Source organism: Mesoplodon bidens (assembly GCF_964165515.1).
Source record: "Mesoplodon bidens genome assembly, chromosome: 1".
Taxonomy (NCBI): domain Eukaryota; kingdom Metazoa; phylum Chordata; class Mammalia; order Artiodactyla; family Ziphiidae; genus Mesoplodon; species Mesoplodon bidens.
Window position 1 is genome coordinate 107858267 of NC_138176.1, and position 21443 is coordinate 107879709.

The 21443-nt window shown below is 44.9% G+C and overlaps 1 pseudogene across 1 annotated transcript; it reads right to left on the minus strand.

The window, feature by feature from the left end:
• Nucleotides 1-14477: 14477 nt before the first annotated feature.
• LOC308624645 (ATPase PAAT-like) lies at nt 14478-21308 on the minus strand (annotated as a pseudogene). The gene is made up of 4 exons (XR_014017852.1): nt 21010-21308; nt 19879-20082; nt 18986-19058; nt 14478-16636 (listed from the first exon to the last, which is right to left on the minus strand). The product of XR_014017852.1 is annotated as an ATPase PAAT-like (transcript).
• Between the last annotated feature and the right edge of the window lie 135 nt (nt 21309-21443).

Here is a 21443-nt window from a genome sequence, read left to right on the forward strand (position 1 = left end):
CAATAGACCAGATAGATTTAATTGATATTTATAGGACATTCCATCCAAAAACAGCACAATACACTTTCTTCTCAAGTGCACATGGAACATTCTCCAGGATAGATCACATCCTGGGTCACAAATCAAGCCTCAGTAAATTTAAGAAAATTGAAATCATATCAAACATCTTTTCTGACCACAACACTATGAGATTTGAAATGAATCATAGGGAAAAAATGTAAAAAACACAAACACATGGAGGCTAAACAATACATTACTAAATAACCAAGAGATCACTGAAGAAATCAAAGAGGAAATCAAAAATTACGTAGAGACAAATGACAATGAAAACACAATGATCTAAAACATATGGGATGCAACAAAAGCAGTTCTAAGATGGAAGTTTATAGCTATACAAGCCTACCTCAAGAAACCAAAAAAATCTCAAATAAACAATCTAACCTTACACCTAAAGGAACTAGAGAAAGAAGAAGAAACAAAACCCAAAGTTAGCAGAAGGAAAGAAATCATAAAGATCAGAGCAGAAATAAAGGAAATAGAAACAAAGAAAACAATAGCAAAAATCAATAAAACTTAAAGCTGGTTCTTTGAAAAGATAAACAAAATTGATAAACCATTAGCCAGACTCATCAAGAAAAAGTGAGGACTCAAATCAATAAAATTAGAAATGAAAAAGGAGAAGTTACAACAGACACCGCTGAAATACAAAGCATCCTAAGATACTACTACAAGCAACTCTATGCCAATAAAATGGACAACCTGGAAGAAATGGACAAATTCTGAGAAAGGTATAACCTTCCAAGACTGAACCAGGAAGAAATAGAAAATATGAACAGACCAATCACAAGTAATGAAATTGAAACTGTGATTAAAAATCTTCCAACAAACAAAAGTCCAGGACCAGATGGCTTCACAGGTGAATTCTATGAAACATTTAGAGAAGAGCTAACAGCCATCCTTCTCACACTCTTGCAAAAAATTGCAGAGGAAGGAACACTCCCAAACACATTCTATGAGGCCACCATCACCCTGATACCAAAACCAGACAAAGATACTACAAAAAAAGAAAATTACAGACCAATATCACTGATGAATATAGATGCAAAAATACTCAACAAAACACTAGCAAACAGAATCCAACAACACATGAAAAGGATCATACACCATGATCAAGTGGGATTTATCCCAGGGATGCAAGGATTCTTAAATATATGCAAAACAATCAATGTGATACACCATATTAACAAATCAAAGAACAAAAACCATATGATCATCTCAGTAGATGCAGAGAAAGCTTTTGACAAAATTCAACACCCATTTATGATAAAAAACTCTCCGGGAAGTGGGCACAGAGGGAACCTACCTCTACATGATAAACGCCATAGACAACAAACCCAGAGCAAACATCATTCTGAATGGTGAACACCTGAAAGCATTTCTTCTAAGATCAAGAACAAGACAAGGATGTCCACTCTCACCAATATTATTCAACATAGTGTTTGAAGTCCCAGCCATGGCAATCAGAGAAGAAAATAAATAAAAGGAATACAAATTGGAAAAGAAGAGGTAAAACTGTCACTGTTTGCAGATGGCATGATACTACACATAGAGAATCCTAAAGATGCCACCAGAAAACTACTAGAGCTAATCAATGAATTTGGTAAAGTTGCAGGATACAAAATTAATGCACAAAAATCTCTTGCATTCTTATACACTAATGATGAAAAATCTGAAAGAGAATTTAAGGAAACATTCCCATTTACCATTGTAACAAAAAGAATAAAATACCTAGGAATAAATCTACCTAGGGAGACAAAAGACCTGTATGCAGAAAACTATAAGACACTGATGAAAGAAATTAAAGATGATACTAACAGACGGAGAGACATACCATGTTCTTGGATTGGAAGAATCAATATTGTGAAAACGACTATACTACCCAAAGCAATCTACAGATTCAATGCAATCCCTGTCAAATTACCAATGGCATTTTTTACAGAACTAGAACAAAAAATCTTAAAATTTGTATGGAGACATGAAAGACCCCGAATAGCCAAAGCAGTCTTGAGGGAAAAAAACGGAGGTGGAGGAATCAGACTCCCTGACTTCAGACTATACTACAAAGCTACAGTAATCAAGACAATATGATACTGGCACAAAAACAGAAATACAGATCAATGGAACAAGACAGAAAGCCCAGAGATAAACCCACACACTGATGGTCAACTAATCTATGACAAAGGAGGCAAGGATATACAGTGCAGAAAAGACAGTCTCTTCAATAAGTGGTGCTGGGAAAACTGGACAGCTACATGTAAAAGAATGAAATTAGAACACTCCTTAACACCATACACAAAAATAAACTCAAAATGGATTAGAGACCTAAATGTAAGACCGGACACTATAAAACTCTTAGAGGAAAACATAGGAAGAACAGTCTTTGACATAAATCACAGCAAGATCTTTTTTGATCCACCTCCTAGAGTAATGGAAATAAAAATAAAAATAAAGAAATGGGACCTAATGAAACTTCAAAGCTTTTGCACAGCAAAGGAAACCATAAACAAGATGAAAAGAGAACCCTGAGAATGGGAGAAAATATTTGCAAATGAATCAACAGACAAAGGATTAATCTCCAAAATATATAAACAGCTCATGCAGCTCAATATTAAAAAAACAAACAACCCAATCCAAAAATAGGCAGAAGACCTAAATAGACGTTTCTCCAAAGAAGACATACAGATGGCCAAGAAGCACATGAAAAGCTGCTCAACCTCATTAACTATTAGAGAAATGTAAATCAAAACTACAGTGAGGTATCACCTCACACCAGCTGGAATGGGCATCATCAGAAAATCTACAAACAACAAATGCTGGAGAGGGTGTCGAGAAAAGGGAACCCTCTTGCACTCTTGGTGGGAATGTAAATTGATATAGCCACTATGGAGAACAGTATGGAGGTTCCTAAAAAACTAAAAATAAAATTACCATATGATCCAGCAATCCCAGTACTGGGCATATACCCAGAGAAAACCATAATTCAAAAAGACACATGCACCCCAATGTTCATTGCCGCACTAGTTACAATAGCCAGGACATGGAAGCAACCTAAATGCCCATCGACAGATGAATGGATAAAGAGGATGTGGTACATATATACAATGGAATACTACTCAGCCATAAAAAGGAATGAAATTGGGTCATTTATTGAGATGTGGATGGACCTAGAGACTGTCATACAGTGTGAAGTAAGTCAGAACGAGAAAAACAAATATCGTATATTAACGCATACATGTTGAACCTAGGAAAATGGTACATATGAACCGGTTTTCAGGGCAGAAATTGAGACACAGATGTAGAGAAGAAACGTATGGACACCTGGGGGAAAGCGGTGGGGGGGTGAGGGTGGCGGTGGGATGAATTGGGAGATTGGGATTGACATGTATACACTGATGTGTATAAAATGGATGACTAATAAGAAGCTGCTGTATAAAAAATAAATAAAATTAAATTAAAAAATCAAAAAAAGAAACAGTTTACAAGCCTATTATGGATTAGCACAACAGCCTGAACATCACTAAAGTTTCAGGTATAAACTTACATTCAAAGGGTTGGAAACAAAATACAAAATTCTGATTGATGATATTTGCTATTAGCTTGAGAGAAAAGGAAGGAAGCTTCTCAGCCAAACAAAATATTATCACAGAATGCCCATGATAGACTATGACTTTGGTGGCCCCCAATGAACCACACCCCCTCCCTGAGATTTATATTCTTGTAGAGTCTCCCACATTGAGTCAGGGCTTGGCCACAAGATGAACTTTGGCCACTAAGCCATTAGCAAATATATTCCAAGGGTGGGGGCTTGATAGGCGTTATCCCAATGGGGCTTGTCTTCCTGGAATGTTCCTTAGAACCCCATCGTCAAGCTCTGAGGAAGCCCAAGTAGCCATGCAGAGCAGCCCACATAGGAGAGAAGTAAGGCCTTGGGTCAATAGTGCCAGTGCCTTCCAAGTCAGTCACCAGCCCCAGTGGCCACAGGGGTGAGGCCATTTAGGAACCTCCAGCCAACCAACTACTATGTGAAACAGAAGGGCCTCATGATCACCTGGCAGTGTCAGAAGAAATAATAAAGTGTTTTTAGGCCACTAGGTTTTAGGGTGTTTTTTTATTCCCCAAATGGATAACAATGGATAACTGAAACAATTCCTTTCCATATTCCTAATCTCATTTTGGTAAAAAAAAAACATGAATAAGGGAATTTGTGAGAGGTGGCATGCCTTGATGACTAAAATCTCCAGCTCTGGAATCACACTTAACTGGTAATTTTGGTTTCACTGCTTACTTAGCAACATGGTCTCAGGAAGATGACTTAATTTTTATAATCTTATCTGCAAAATATGAGTAACACCTGCTTCAAGGGTCTTTAGTGGGCATTAACTGATGGAATGTATATAAAATGTGAGCCTGCCTGAGCACCTAGTCTGTGCTAGAATCAAATATATTGACTGGTAATTTTTTTTTTAATAAGGATGACAGTTGGGTTTTTCCCCCCTGTTTTTATTTGGCCACACTTCATGGACTGTGAGATCTTAGTTTCCCGACCAGGGATCAAGCCCAGGCCCCCAGCAGTGGAAGCAGGGAGTCCTAACCACTGGACTGCCAGGGAAGTCCCTTGACTGGTACTTTTACACTGAGAACTTTAGAATGGATTCAAAATGAAACTGGGGCAATGTATAGCAGTTGAGAATGTTTTGGAAGTTCAGAAGGTGTTATATGCCCACAACTAGTCTTAAGGAACAAAGAGATTGAGGCCTGCTGGAGAAACAGGGCAAATTCTGGCTGCTTATAGATTCAAGAGACTGCCCTACATTCTCAAGCCCTCCAAGTTGCACCTGGGTCTCTTAGCCAGGAGACTGCACCAGGCAGCATGGCCTCAGAGCCAAGAGAGTCACAGATTTAGCAAACATACTGCCTCAAAGCCTGCCGGCTGTTACCTGAAATGAGAGTCCTTGGGAAGGAGAGGACTCCAACTTTCCTCATTAGTTGAGTGATACAAGGAAAGTCTGCAGGAATATCCTTGTTTTCCGTTCCTGTGTTCTCCTCAGCAAGAGCACAGATGCTAACAGAAAGCCCAGATTCCTAGTATCTTTCCTCTGCTGATGGCGTTCAGGTGATTATGGTGGGTTTCAGCAGTTCCTTCCATTCAGCTTGCTGCTCACTACTCCTCTGGCCTCCTGACATGGATGTTAAAAGAGAAAAAAGTCAATCCCACCCCAGTCACCTTTTCCACGAGCCTCCCCTGTGCTACAATAAGGAAAGTCACCCCACAAAAGCAAGGAATGAGCTGCTATTCCATAAATGGGGCCCAGGGTTAGTTATATGCAAGAAAATAATTGTTTCCATAAAGCAGTGCATTTTCTGGAGAAGAGCTTCCCATTCATCATTAGAGGAAATGGCTCCTGTCAAGCTCTAGTCAAAGACAGCCAGCGTCCTATGAGCAACACCTTCCCAAACTGGCACATGGGGGCCCAGGGAGTGTGGGAGTGAAAGATGGGGGAGAGGAGCCCTCAGACCAGCAGGTTCCCAGGTGGTTTCCCTCCTCAGGGCCAGGCTTCCCACCGACCAGACTCCATCCCATCCCGCATGTTCATCCAGCTCCTTCGGCGGTAATAGTTTGTCCAGGAGTGAATGAGGCCAAAGTAGGCAGAGCCCTTCTTAAACACCTTCTCCTCAAAGGGAAAAACTGTGACACTGATTCTTTCTGTACTCACAAACCTCCACAAGTAACTGTACTTAGTATAAACCAGAAGGTCAACAAACATTACAGAAGGAAGGGACTTGGGAGGGAGCTTTCTGGTGAGAAGCACTCTGGGTCTAGAGGCACCACTCCCAAAGCGGGAGGAAAACCTCAATACTGGGTGACAGGAAAACAAGACAAACCTTTCTCCAATTATAAGGGATGAAAATCATAATCTCTGGGGGCTTCCCTGGTGGCTCAGTGGTTAAGAATCCTCCTGCCAATGCAGGGGACACGGGTCCGAGCCCTGGTCCAGGAAGATCCCACATGCCGTGGAGCAACTAAGCCTGTGCACCACAACTACTGAGCCTGTGCTCTAGAGCCCATGAGTCACAACTACTGAGCCCGCAAGGCACCTAGAGCCTGTGCTCCACAAGAGAAGCCACCGTAATGAGAGGCCCATGCACCACAACGAAGAGTAGCCCCCGCTTGCCACAACTAGAGAAAACCTGCACACAGCAATGAAGACCCAATGCAGCCAGAAATAAAATAAATAAATTTCAAAAAATTAAAAAAAAAGAAAATAATTATCTTTGGCCTCCGGTCATCTTTGCAGAAATGGGTGGGTCACACTGGCTTCCTGCTAAATTGTTTAATTTGTTGTTAGGATGAGTACAAAAGTAACTTTGCGCCCAGAGGAGAGACATTTTCCCCTAATCTAGATTCTGAATATGCTCTCAGTGGTCCCCAAGGGCATGCAGGTTATGCTGAAAGAATCTGAGCACAGCCTTAACTCCTTCAGTGTAGCTTTTTGTGTGGGTTGCCGAGTTACTGTTTCCCTTGCTCTAAACCTGAGAAAGCTGCCTCAGGAATTTATAGGTCTTTTTTTCCTGCCCTAGAAACCTCTTGACACTTGTTCCTTGAAGATCTACAAGTCCATTTCCCCAGTCACATAAATTCCTCAACTCAGCCTTTTAAAACCCATCTTTTATATCAGATTTTTATTTTGAGATGAAAATTGTTTAACATAGTTATTAACTGGCAGAGATAGTTGGGAAAAACTAATCAACACCAGATTATTCAAAAGAATTTATGGCAATAAATCTTACTTCTAACTTCAACTGATACCTCCTAAATTAAGTTCCCTATTACATCATTTCCTCTCATCTGTCATGCATTTTTACAGAATATAGGAGAAACATACTGAAACAAAAATACCTCCTGACTCCCTGCTTCGGCTGGTGGTCTACATCAGTTTGAGAGAGAAAGAATAGAGCATCTGGACGCTTTTTCAATCCCACATGACAGGTTTCCCCAGGGTGGTGATGTATCTTCAAGTTCCAAATCAGCCCCAAGATATAACAGCCGAGTCACTCCGCTAGGAACCTGAGGAGAGTGGGCGATTGGAGACTCTGACCTGCCCTCCAGACTTAGAATGTAGGAGAAGGAAGATGTGTGCAGAAAAGCTCTGAACCTAAACACACCATTGGAGTGACATGTGCTCTGGGAGATCAAGAAATAGAGAGGTGGCTCCTGGCCAAGGGAACCATGCAGGAGATGACAACCCACAGAGGCATTTGATGGGCTGGGAATGAGGTGAGAAAGACGTGGACAGGAAAGCTAAGTTCAACACCAGGAAATGCAAAGAGAACAGTGTGCTTGGGAGTGGAAACTTTATGTCAGAGCACAGTGGAGTGAAACTTTATGTCAGAGCACAGAGTGACCATGGTGTTAAAAATCAGTTGGCCGGACAACAAGGTCTGACTGTATAGCACAGGGAACTATATTCAGCGCCCTGAGATAAACCATAAAGGAAAAGAATATAAAAAAATATGTTAATATGTTAACAGTCAATTTGCTGTACAGCAGAAATTAACAACATTGTAAATCAACTATACTTCAATTAAAAAAAAAGACTAGTTAAAAAAAATGTCTAGTAAAAACAGAAAAACAAAACAGTCGGCCCATCTCAGTATCAATGAGCTCACTCAATACCCAGAGCTTGGTTTTTTAATGCCATTCTCCAATCAAAGGAACAAAGGTCCTGTTGATTCCAGGACTAAGGCAGGAAATAGGCAGGATGGACCCATTGCAGCTCGTCTTGCCAGATGTAAGAAAATGCTAAAAACAAAACCAGAGGACAAACCAAACTGAAACAAACAAATAACAACAACAAAGCCCATACAACATTGAGAGGGTTATCCCAAAGACGCGCAGGAGCCAACCGAAAGAGCTCCCAATGGCCAAAGCTAGAACACTTTGAGTAATGAGAGAAAGCAGTATTGGATTATAACTCAAGGTATAAAATACATATGGATGAGTCCATACCGATGAAAATAAATGACTGAATAAATTAATGAGAGGGAAGGAAGTGTTGATGAATTTGTGTGTAATTAACTCATGAAGAGATAGCTCTTCACAAAGTAATAGAGTCCACTTTCCACGACCAGGTTTTTTAGTTCTTTTGATAGTATCCCACATTCAGGGATCAGAAATGAAACCTTTTGGAATGTGTAATATAAACAAGGCCCCCTTTTCATGTAGATTAACACCCAGGTTTTCAGGGATGAAATAACATCATGAAAACAGCTAACTATTCCTCCACAGGTTTCAATAAAACTCTTAAAACTCCTAAATTAACTTACTAATCTCAGGAAAAGAGAAATTTCACAAGTCAAGTTTTTGGTTTCTGCATTCAAATGTACAGTATAGCAAAGAGAATGAGCAGAAATTTTTTAATGGGACGGTTTTGCTTGCATTTCATCTTCTGGAAACAAGCAATATGCAGGCAGACCTCCAAGATATCGCTGGCTCGGTTCCAGACCACAGCAATAAAGCCAATGTTGTAATAAGGCGAGTAACATGGATTTTTTGGTTTTCCAGAGTGTGTAAGTTATATTTACACTATACTGTAGTCTATGAAGTGTGCAGTGGCATTGTCTTAAAAAAGGACAGTATTTTAAATAAAAACTACTTTATTGCTAAAAAATTCTAACCATCATCTGAAGAGTTGCCACAAACCTTCAATTTGTAAAAAACACAGTATCTGCAAAGCACAGTAAAGCGATAAACAATAAAATGAGGTATGCCTGAATTGTATGTCCTGTTCCTTTCACTACTCTAATTAATTTTTAAGGAAATATGTACAACTGAATATCCCTAGATTTGCTTATCCTGGTGCTATGCAGGATCAAAAGAACTGTCCCTTACAGCATAAAGAATTTAGAGACACCAGTTACTAAGAGATTACGTGGAAGGAGACGTGCTCCCGGATATTTCCATTTCTAGACAGAAAAACTCAACAGGTCAGAACGGAGAAGTTAAGGTACACACCCCTAACTGCTGTCTCTGATGAGCTTTCCACCCAGAGCCTTTACACTTGATGGGTTTCAAATGCTGCTAAGCCCTCCACGCCTTGAAAACCATTCTCCCAAAGTGGGAACACCAGTCTGCTCCTAAGAAGCGGGGTCATCACCTGTGTCTCTGAGAAAATGGCCAGTCAGGCCTGAGTTAAGGTTAAGCTGGTCATTTTAAAGCGTTAAAAAAAAAAAAAAAGCTTAAACCATTATCATCTTTAGGTTGATATTTTTGGAGACCACGCCACTTAAATGGGTTGGTGACAACGGCCTACTAGATACTTGCTTGGGAATTGGGGAGACTCATCTCTCTCAGCACACCTTGGGCAAATCAAACGCCTCAACTTCCAAATCTCCGAAAAGGGCGCTCGGTGTGGGTGATATTTTCATGAAGCCACAGTCCACGTCCCTCCACCCGCTCTTCAAGTTGTGCTTTCGAGCAGAGCCACTACGACGAATTTCTCCCCGAAACAGTGCACTTTGGCTGGTGGAAGAGGGCAGCGAGCAAAATGTAAAGTTTCTCAGATATCAAACCAGTTTCCATAAACAGTTTAGAAAGTAAAAAAGTAGTTTCCTGGGTCTGGACTGGGCACACGGACGGGAGAAAGAACCAAGCTGCGGATGGGGGCGGTGGCGAGAAGGGATGCGGGCCAAGACCTGATGCCGGGCAAAAGCGAAGACCTGATTTCGGCCTGCACGGGGCGGGCCGGCGGCTGCACATCGCAGCCTTTACACCCTCCTAACTCCCTACCGCCGGCCTCGCCCCTCACTCTCCTACCCGAGAGTCACTTCACAGGGTACTGAGGAAGGACCAGAGACCGCAAGCAGTGGGGCTTCCAACAGCCCCGCCCGTCAGTGTGCGCCAGGGTCGGGCACCGCCCCCACGCCCTACGCATCTTGGGAATTGTAGTCCTGAAGCTCGGCTGCAGCGCCAAAGAGACTACAGCTCCCAGAATGCACGGCGAGGGCCCTCGCCTCTCGCCCTGCCCCTGGGTGTGGACGGAGGGTGGTCCTGCAGCGCCGGGAGGAGTGCGTATTGTTTGCCAGCACCTCCCGCCGGCGGAGTCCTGTCGCGGCCGGCGTGCCCAGGATGGTTGGATTCACCCTGCAGACAGGTGCGTCTCCACGGGATGCTGGTGGTGAGACTGGATTTCTCGCGGGCCACCAAGGGGCCTGCGCCTCCGGCTGCCAGCACAGGACAGCCTGGGGTACCTGGGGCTCGGCTAGCTCAGCTGCTGTTCCGCCCGCCCCGCCGCTCCGGCCACACTCCTCCAGCTCCCGGCCCGGCGGGCGTTAGCAGTGCGGCCAGAGCACGGGGCTCGGCGGTTCCTTAGGCCTTTCGGGAGCGCACACGGAAGTACCCCGATGGGTATCTGAAACGTTAAAAACACTGCCTAAAATAGAAATACGGTACCTGGTACCTGGGGACCTGGAACTTGCCTTCTGAAAGCCACCTTCCCCACCACCCCCGCCAACCCCGCCCCACTTTGGGCTGCGGTAAATCTTCCCTCTGGACCCGGCTGGCCGCAGAGCCCACACCTCGGTCAGGCCCTTAGAGGGACTGTTAGTATATAGACCTGAAAGCAGTCTTAACTGACAAAACAGGTATTAGATCATAGAATCTAGGGGAAAAGTCTAAGAGAGAATGAAGGGCCTGAAATGTTTTGTTTTGTTTTGTTTTAAAGCACCCAAAAGAAAACATAACTGACCTGTACGTAGAAACCCAAAAGATTGTGGTAACAAAATGAATTTTTGTAAAAACTGAGCCAACAGCCTTGCAGACAAATTTACCTTTGGTCATATTCTCAAAACAGGAGGATATACTTAGTGAGAAGGACAAAAATTTTACACATCACATTTCTGGGCCATAATGCAATAAAATTAGAAATAACAGAAACAGGGAAGTTAATGATCAACTCCTCCAAAAAAATATTCTTTTACATAAATTAATTCCTGGGTCAGGGTGCAAGTCCAAAAGACAAACACAGTACCTATAAATATCTGTGCTTGCAAATATATTGTAATCGGATATATGCAACAAAGGTGAAAAGATAGAGCTGTCCGACTGGGAAGCTCGCTGAGTGCCCAGGTCCTGTTCGCTGGAACTGGAGCGCCACCCTGGAGTCATTTAATGTCATCTCAGTATGACTGGGAGCAGCGGGGAAGGAAGGCAGTACTTGGAAATGGAGCCAATGCAGACGCTGGTAGTAAATCAGAGGCCTCCCTCCTGCTGAGCCTGAACTTGGCCTCACAATCCTTTCCAGCATGGAGCCGGGCAGCCACCACAAATGGGCTGGTGTTGGCAGACAAGATCACAACTGTCCTGCAATAGCAGGCAGGGTGGAAACTGGCACCAGCAGCTGCAGTGGAAAAAGTTAACGGCCCCGGTAGAATATATGATCCACCCTGTGCAAGGACTTCAGATCCCAGAAGTTCTGGCGAGGACTCAGAGCCAGATTCCTTCATTTCTTTCCTCGGCTGTTCTTCCTGTGACTGGTATGGAAATACACAAAGCACACAAACACATTAAAAATGGTCACTCTGGGCTGTGTCAATACATGGAAGTATGTAAATGAAGGAGTATTTTAAGAGAACACAAAATAGTTTGCACAGTCTGATTAAAAGTGTGTCATGGCGGGCTTCCCTGGTGGCGCAGTGGTTGAGAGTCCGCCTGCCGATGCAGGGGACACGGGTTCGTGCCCCGGTCTGGGAAGATCCCACATGCCGCGGAGCAGCTGGGCCCGTGAGCCATGGCTGTTGAGCCTGTGCGTCCGGAGCCTGTGCTCCGCAACGGGAGAGGCCACAACAGTGAGAGGCCCATGTAACGCAAAAAAAAAAAAAAAAAAAAAAAAAAAGTGTGTCATGGGAGCTTCCCTGGTGGCGCAGTGGTTGCGAGTCCGCCTGCCGCTGCAGGGGACAAGGGGTCGTGCCCCGGTCCGGGAAGGTCCCACAGGCCGCGGAGCGGCTGGGCCCGTGAGCCATGGCCGCTGAGCCTGCGCGTCGGGAGCCTGTGCTCCGCAACGGGAGAGGCCACAACAGTGAGAGGCCCGCGTACCGCAAACAAAAACAAAACAAAAAAAGTTTGTCATGTATATTCAGAAGTTTAGAAAGGAATTTGCAAAACGGCTGAAATTGTTTTATAAAGCTCATTCTTTTAGGTTGTTTAAATTGTAAAATGTGTTTAGAAACACATTGGTACGTAAAAATTTAAATCTTAGCTATCCAGAAACTTCAAATATCTAGAATGAGGCATTTCCCAAAGGTCTGTATAACTCAAGATATTACTGTAGTTTGAGAACTATTAATGCATAATGCACTTGATGAAATAACATGCATTCACAGAGAAAGGAGCAACTGCTCTAATATTGTACGTATATAATAATATACTAACTATATATATTGGAGGTGAGGCCGGCACCCGGGCCGGCGGCGGAGTCTGGGTCCGGGCCAGCCACCCCCGGAGCGTCGGGTGTGCCGCTGCCTGCCAGGGCCGCCTTCTGGCCGCAGGGAACGCCCCCTCTGGCGCGCTGTGGTGGGAGGGGCCGGAGGAGGTGGGGCCTGCAGCGGTGCCCGGCGGGGAGCGGAGCTGGTGGCCACCGCCGCGGGCGACTAAAGGAGAAGGCGGAGCCGCAGCGGGAGGCAAAAAGCCTACAGCACCCGGTATTCCCAGGCGGTCTCCCATCCAAGTACTAACCAGGCTCGACCCTGCTTAGCTTCCGAGATCAGACGAGATCGGGCGCGTTCAGGGTGGTATGGCCGTAGACGGGGGCGTAGGCCGCGGGCTGCCTCTTGAGGCCCAGCTTCGCTGGCGCTTGCGCCTTACCGCCAGCCCGGCGGCCAGCCCGCCCCGGCAGCGCCCCGCCGCCCGCCCAGGCAGGGGAACGGAGGCCTCGGGTACCGGGGCATGGCGGAGGGGGCGGCGACCTCCTAGCCCAGGGCGGGCGGGACCCAGCCATCCCTTCGACGCTTGGCGCCCTGCCCCAGATCCCGCACGTCGCTCACAGGGACGCGGCCCCGGAGGCTTCAGGTCCCGGGGCCCGCGGTCCCTTGGCCATCCCCCGCTGCCCGCCCACGGGGCGCTAGGCGCAGCCCAGCCGCAGCCCGGGCCGGCCCTCCTGCCTGACAGCCGTTGGCCCGAAGCCACTGGGAGCCACCATTGAGTCGGCACGGCCCCTCAGCCCCAGCAAGGCCACCCTTGCCCCCACGCCGCCCGCCGAGCCCAGGACCCCGCGCCCTGGTGGCCGGCAGGCCTGGGGAAGCGGCCCGGGCCCCCGCCCCCGGCCGTGGCGGAACGGCGGAGGGTGGGGCTTTTAACGGAGGGAGCTGTGGAGAGACACACGGGCGGACAGGTGGCGGCGGCGCCGGGGCTGGGCGCAGGTGGGGGCGGCCAGGTGCAGGTCGAGGGGCTGGCTCGCGGGCCGCACGGCCGGCACCCGGACCCGCGGCGGAGTCTAGGTCCGGGCCAGCCACCCCCGGAGCGTCGGGTGTGGCGCTGCCTGCCAGGGCCGCCTTCTGGCCGCATGGAGCGCCCCGTATGGCGCGCTGTGGTGGGAGGGGCCGGAGGAGGTGGGGCCTGCCGCGGTGCCCGGCGGAGGGCGGGGCACTAATCACTCTCCCTTTTTTGCAGTAACCTGATTTTACATTTCTGGCAATGTTAGGAGAGAAAGGGATTAGACAGGAACTTGGGACGGGGTCAGAGCACTTTAGTCTTGGGCTGGTGTCATGTGTTTGATTGGCTCCAGTCCTAAGCTTCTGAGATACCTTTGACAAGTTGTAACAATGGACTGAGAAGAAAAATTCTAATCCTATGCTCTGTGTATGTCTTTTCTTAAGAGTTCCAAAGGAACCTATTTGTTCAGCCTGGAAAAATGATCCAGCCATGGTCACCCAGGACAAGGTCACTGCGGCCATCACCAGTGGGTCTTATCCCAACCTCCGATGCTGTGATGAATGTAACTTGTATGCTGGCTTTGATCCCCTGCCATGGTTCTTCTGTGATGCATACGAGGGAATCTGACTTGGGTGGGCACAAATATCTTTGTGAGCAGTATTTCTTTCTTAGTAGAATGTTTTATTATTCAAGTCAAGTTCTCTTTGGTTTACATTATATGATGTACTATGTAACATATTTATGTACTTTTGAATAAATGAAATATTGAAAATAATCCTCTCTGCCTCCAGTATTGTTGTTGTTTGTTATAAAAGTACTGAAATTTGTGTCCCACTTTGGGACTTGGGGCAGCTAGCTTATAAAGTTATACTGCAATATAAGGAGAGTTAGAGTAGAAAATACACCTATATATCCAACCCCAGAAAAAAAATATTGATCTTAGAGTGTTTCTAGTTTCAGACCCTGCTAAACTTCCCACGCTCGGCCCTCCTCCTTCTAAGGGTTTCATTCACTCTCATCCAGCTACTCTACCATGGGCAGTTGTTACACTGCCCTGGAGGGAAACTGCATTCATCCCAGAGGGAGAAGAGCCAGATGGGCTACCTCTGGGTTGAGGTTGCCTGATATGTGCAGTCATGGGGTTGAGCTCTGTGGTGTCAAAAGGACATTTTAAAAACCTGACATTCCTCCTCCTGCTATCCTCCAAATCTTCAGAAGCAGATTTTTTTCTTCTTTTTGGATCACTTTAACACTGATTATTGCTGACTCAGCTGTCAGTGTCTTTAACTGCAAACAGGAGCCTCCCGCCGAATGGTGAAGTCCAGATCCTCCTGGTCTCAGCAGTAGGCAGGAGGGTTGCACCCCTTGTCACTCCTGCTCGTCTGCTCCCTTCCGTTCCCGCTCTTTCCTCTGAGCCTCTGGAACCCCCTTCTAACCATAGACTCTCCATTTGTAACCACAATTTGTTCTTTATTTTAAAAAAAATTTTGAAATGTTGATAGCACATATTTAATTTTTGTGTGTGTGTGTGGTACGCGGGCCTCTCACTGTTGTGGCCTCTCCCGTTGCGGAGCACAGGCTCCGGACGCGCAGGTTCAGCGGCCATGGCTCACGGGCCCAGCCGCTCCGCGGTATGTGGGATCTTCCCAGACCGGGGCACGAACCTGTGTCCCCTGCGTCGGTAGGCGGACTCTCAACCACTGTGCCACCAGGGAAGCCCCTATGCGGAATTTTTTATCCCCTTGGTCTCCCAAACACACTGGATGTCTGTTGGGTAGTCTCCTGGATGCAGCAGCCTGGAAAATGAGCCGGAGAGACTAGAAATGACCCCTCCACAAGAGTTACTTCCTCCTGAAATGACAGGAAAAAGGACGCCAGGATGTGCCTCCGTGGCATCACTTATGTGATCCCACTAACGACTGCCTCACAGCCAGCGGCCTGGTGGAGTCAGGCTGCCGTCGGATGGATCTTTAGCCTAAACGTCTCCTGGGAAGGAGAGTCCATTCAATCTAATTCTTATGGGTCAAAAAGTATTAATGCATGAGAGCTCCCTGCCTTTCTCCCTCCCTCTATCATCTGATGAAGAAAATATTATCTTTGTCCTGTCTGTTTACTCTCTCCTCGCTCTTTCTAAAGTGGAAGGGTTCTCGCTTGCTGGGAGAGAGGCAGAGCAGATGGACATGAGGGTTTGGGAAAGAGAGACAGAGACCGAGGCTGGATGTGCCTGGGGAAGGGGTGAGTATGATGAGGTTTGGCTCTGAGGAATCGGAGATGGAGCAAATGGGGGTGGGATGGACTGTTTTGGGAGGTTATGACTGGGACCTCCCTTTAACTACTTTTTCATCACTTTTTCTGAGTAGATTGTGTTTCCTTCAACTCAATATCTACTGCAACTGGAACTTACAGGTTTTGGATTTATAAGAATTAAACAAGGGGCTTTCCTGTTGGCGCAGTGGTTAAGAATCTGCCTGCCAATGCCGGGGACACGGGTTCGAGCCCTGGTCCAGGAAGATCCCACATGCCACGGAGCAACTAAGCCCGTGCCCCACAACTACTGAGCCTGCACTCTAGAGCCCGCGAGCCACAACTACTGAGCCCGCGTGCCACAACTACTGAAGCCTGCGCGCCTAGAGCCCGCACTCCACAACAAGAGAGGCCACTGCAATGAAGAGTGGCTGCTGCTCACTGCAACTAGAGAAAGCCCACACACAGCAACGAAGACCCAACACACCCAAAAATAAATGAATGAATGAATAAATAAATAAATAACATAAAAACCCACAAAATTTAAAACCTATAAAAAAAACAATTCCAAACCAAAATAAATTGTTAAAAAAAAATAAAAGTTGAAAGGAAAAAAATTCATGTCACCACATGTCTTTGTAAGAATCCATTATTTAAAGAATTTTAATGGTATTTGGAAAGAAATCCATTTCTACTCACCTGCTGCTGGAATCTAAACATATTCATCAGTTGTGGAGCTCCAGGTGATTACTTTGACCCCAAGGCCTCCATGATGGTTTGGACCCTGTCCAGGTCTATCCTTGATCCTAGAGCAGGACAGCCTGCTGAAGAATTTGCTGAAATTGGCCTCATGTGTACCACAAGTTTACTGATGAACACACACTGCTTTTCACCAAAGGAGAGCAACTAATATAAAACAAAAGTTCAGGAAAATTAATAATGATAATAAAAACAATCATTATTTAAGGTCACTTCTTGTTACTACTGAAGTAAGACTGAAGCATTCAAGAATCTGAAAATTAGGGCTTCCCTGGTGGCGTAGTGGTTGAGAGTACGCCTGCCGATGCAGCGGACATGGGTTCGTGCCCCGGTCTGGGAGGATCCCAGATGCCGCGCAGCGCCTGGGCCCGTGAGCCATGGCCGCTGAGCCTGCGCGTCCGGAGCCTGTGCTCCGCAACGGAAGAGGCCACAACAGCGAGGGGCCCGCGTACTGCAAGGGAAAAGAAAAAAAAAAAAAAAGAATCTGAAAATTAACTTCAAGTACATTTTTAAGTTTTCTCTAGTCATAGTCAGAAAAAGGCTAAAAAGTGCTGCATGAATTTAAAAAGCTTACTGCAACTAAAAAATTAAGTGTAAGTAATGTTTTACTTAATAGTTTAAGGAATTAAGGATAAACTATACCAATCTGAAACCTCAACATACTGAAACTTGCTATAATATTATTTAATACAAAATAAGACTCTCTAGAAACCCATGCAAAGTGTTTGCTGAAATACTAAATATAAGTCAGTATTTTAGAATTTAAAATGAATCCTAAAGGAATTTTAAGAGAATGTCCAGATGACATAAGAGAGCACAATGGTTTACATATAGAAAAGATGAGTTCATGATGATTTTCTAACTTGTGAAAAGAGTAAATAAAGGTCAAGCTTTGACCCTAGCTCTTCTGGCTTCTATCCCAGTAGCTTTTCCAATGCTTTATGCTTCTTCAGGTTGTCCATGCTTCTAGACCAAAAGACATTTCATGTGTGGTGTAGGACAACAAAGTAGCAAAGTGGAACGAAAATAGCATTTAGAATCAGACAGACCTGAGTTCAGTGATGGCTCTGCCTGGGTGACCATGGGCAAATACCAAACTTGAGTCAGGAGTAAAATGAGTTCACATGGTTGTTATGAGGATTATGTGTTAAAATTTCCAGTACATATCATTGGGTAAGTGCTCAAACATATGCATCAGTAACTATTACTTTTAACTTACATATACTATTGGCCCAGAAGAAGCCTTCATACAAACCCAAGGATTTCCCTAAATGAAACACTCTTTCACTCCCTGGTACTTCCACAGCACGGTTTCAAACACCATTCACCTTCAGAGACACAACAAACCCATATATCACACAAAGACACAGGCGAATACAGACCCATGATCTAAAAACTCAGTGTGGCACCAAAGATGTGACTGTCATCAATAAGTAAGTAAATACCTCATGAAATGTAAACACCCACATTCCAACCTCCATATTATCCCTGTTCTGCTTTTTAACCCCCAAGCCCTTCTCACTAGCGAATGTAGTACCTATTTTACACACTGAGTCAACCTATTATCTGTCTTGCCTGCTATAATATTAGCAGTGTGAGAGCTCCATTCCAATTTATTTCATAACTGCCAATTCCTAAATGCCAACTACAGTATCTGGCATCAATAGGCACTCCAACATTTGTTGAATGAATGAATCACCTTATTTAAATGACTTTAGAAGCTATTAGTATATACACCTAAAACAACATCTTGGGATAATCAGTTCTGTGCTATTCTGTAAGTAATAATCAGCATAGAATTTTAGAGATAAAAATAATTAATCCAAGATTTATTTTCCTTAGTCCCCTAATATTACCCATGAAGTAGGTCCGACACAGGTGAAGAAACTTGCCCAAGGTTATTCTGCTAGTCAGCAAGAGAGCTCACTTAATAGTCAGGGCTTATGATTTCCAGCTCTGTACCCTTTCCCTAGATCTGATGACATCAGTAAAGTTCACCTTAACAATATTTTTCATGCTGAAAACAGGAGTCCAAATCCCTTTAACTTTGTGGTGCCCTTGTCCAAAACTTCTCTAACTATATTCTATCTTTCTCCATATTTTGGGACCAAAACTGCTTGTGCTTTTTTTGGGCACCTAAGTTTTATATAAAGATTAAAAAATCTTTTAAACTTATGTATTATTGTAAATAAACTATACCTCGATTAAAAAATTTTTTTTCATCTCAGTTTTTCAAGGCTTAAAAGTAAAATACCACTGTATTATCAATAGTACATGTAATGACATTGCTATAAATAATAAATGTTCAAATTTTAAAAGAAAGAGGTTGACAATTGTTTAGAAAAGAATTTCTTTTTACATGTTTACTAAGTATTTCTGAACTAAAACCAGGGACCAAGTTGGACTAACTACATTACCAAACCTACAGATAATAAGTATATATAGTAGAAAAACAACTGTAGTTTTCAAATTAGTTAAAATTTAGGAATGACTTACCTTTATTTTACAAGCATGTGTGGAAGACTCTAATTTTAGATATTTTTTGTACAAAATAATCTTTTCATGTTCACTAAAAATAAAAAAGATTTAATTTATAAAAAATTTCACACACTATCACTTTTAACAGTTACATTTAAAATTAAAAGTTTCCAGGACAATATTTAAATCCTTGGATTCAGTTTCCCTGGTGAGGCATAAACAGCTGGGACTTCCTACTGAAGTGCACTGGCTACAAAGACAACATCTGCCACTTACTAGCTGTATAAGAAAATTAAATTAGATATCAAATGTATACTTATGTAGCACAGAGCACACTGTAAAGCTCAATAACATACCCATTATGTCCAACATGCATGGTATATAAAACACTTCATATTTTGATTCATATTAAGGAGAGATTAGGTCAGAATCTTTGTAAGAAATCAGAAAAAAAAATCAAGAAGTATAAAAATGGGTTAAGTATGCTGGTATGCCACAGTGTTGGGCTCACGCACTGTGTGTAAAGAGTTTCCTACAGGAAAATGTTCAAAGTTCCAGACTGATAGACAACTTAATTTTTGGAAAACAGATCGTTGTGAGTTAAAGAAAACAGACAAGAAACACTTACCAGAACTTCATCTGATCATAGTCTTCCACGAACTAGCTATGATCTTTTACAAACTTCTCTCTCTTCCACTAGCTCTCAGTTTCCACGTTTATAAAAACAACTAGGCTGATCTAGACTGTCTTTAAGATCCCTAAAGGTCTAAACTTTTATGTCTGCTGGTATGTTTTTATCTTCTCTCCCCTAGTATCTGGCACCAATGTCAGAGAATCAATAAATATTGCAAAAGCTCCAGAAAATAAAATACTACTTCAGAAGAACACTTCCACACGCATACGTCACAAACCTGTTATCCAGAACATTACAAACATTCTTGCCCCTACTGGTTTCACAGTACTCCTCTCCTGAGTATACTTCCATATTTCTTGCTGAACTTAAAATGCCAATAGAAACGATTTCTTCACCTCCAGGAGGGTCACATCTCAGGTAAAGGAAGCAGGGATTTTCATCTTGGCTGTTCACGTTCCTTTTCAAAATCACCAGATCCTCGCTGAAAAGAAAATGAAGAATATTATACAGTTCTTGTGAACACTGTCATTAACCCACTTAATGGGCCACAGGGGTTGACATGTTATCCTATTCATTTACATGTGCATTTGGAGTCCAAGCGCCTTGCAAAGCACTGACGAAATGCTCAATACAGAATTCCTAAGGAAATGATGCTTTAGACGTGAGGGCTCTCCACTCTCTTTTCCCTTGACTTCTGTAATACATTCTAAGCGACTTCCTATAATTGCCTGTCCAGTTAATGAAATATACGTACTGGGCAGCTAGTGTACATTAGAAAAGAGTTCAGAAGTGGGGGTGGGGCGCGGTGCAGAATGGAATAAAGGAACAAAGTGTGCCATTTTCAAAGCTAAGCTGATGAAGATTTTCGACATCTGGATTTTTTTTTTTTTTTTTAAATTTATCGCTGTGTTGGGTCTTCATTTCTATGCGAGGGCTTTCTCTAGTTGTGGCAAGTGGGGGCCACTCTTCATTGCAGTGCGCGGGGCTTCTCACTATCACGGCCTCTCTTGTTGCAGAGCACAGGCTCCAGACGCGCAGGCTCAGTAATTGTGGCTCACGGGCCTAGTTGCTCCACGGGCATGTGGGATCCTCCCAGACCAGGGCTCGAACCCGTGTCCCCTGCATTGGCAGGCAGATTCTCAACCACTGCGCCACCAGGGAAGCCCTGGATTTTTTTTTTAATGCCTATTTTGGTCGACAGTAGGTTTTTGTTTAGGGATAGAAAGGCGGTTCTGATCCCAACAGGGGGCCTCAGGAGCCGACGTGACGGACACAAGGGAGAAGGGGGTGAAATGACGAGTCTTCAGGTCACCGGCTCGGCTCCGGGCCCAGACCCTCTCCCCTCACGACCTCTGCCTCCCCTCCCGGCTCCCCAGGCACAACCCCAGTCCCCGCCGGCCCGGCGCACCCGGTTGCAGGCGGCGCCAGCAGCTCCTCCCAGTCTGCGTCCCGGGCGCCGAGACCAGACCGGCTGAGATGGAGACTCTGGGCCAGGGCTCCGCATGCGGCATCCCAGGAAGAGGCCAGCGGCGGGCGGCTGGTCAGTGGCGGGTGTACGGTCTCGGTCTCCATCTGGCCACCTACACACCAGGCCAATTCCGGAACCTCTCTTACAGCTCTTTAATTTCCACCAGACTGAGGGACTGTAAAGGAACAGAGCGACTTCCGCCTCGTCTGGCTGCAAACCCCAGAGCCGCGGCTTCTCGCCGGGGTCGGGAGAGACCAACTACCGTTAACGCGCATGAGCGTGCCGGCCGGTTCGGGCGGAGGGTTCAAAATCTGCGGGGTGCGGGGGGAGAGCTGGAGTCCGGCGCATGCGCACTGACAGCCTGGGTCTAGCTG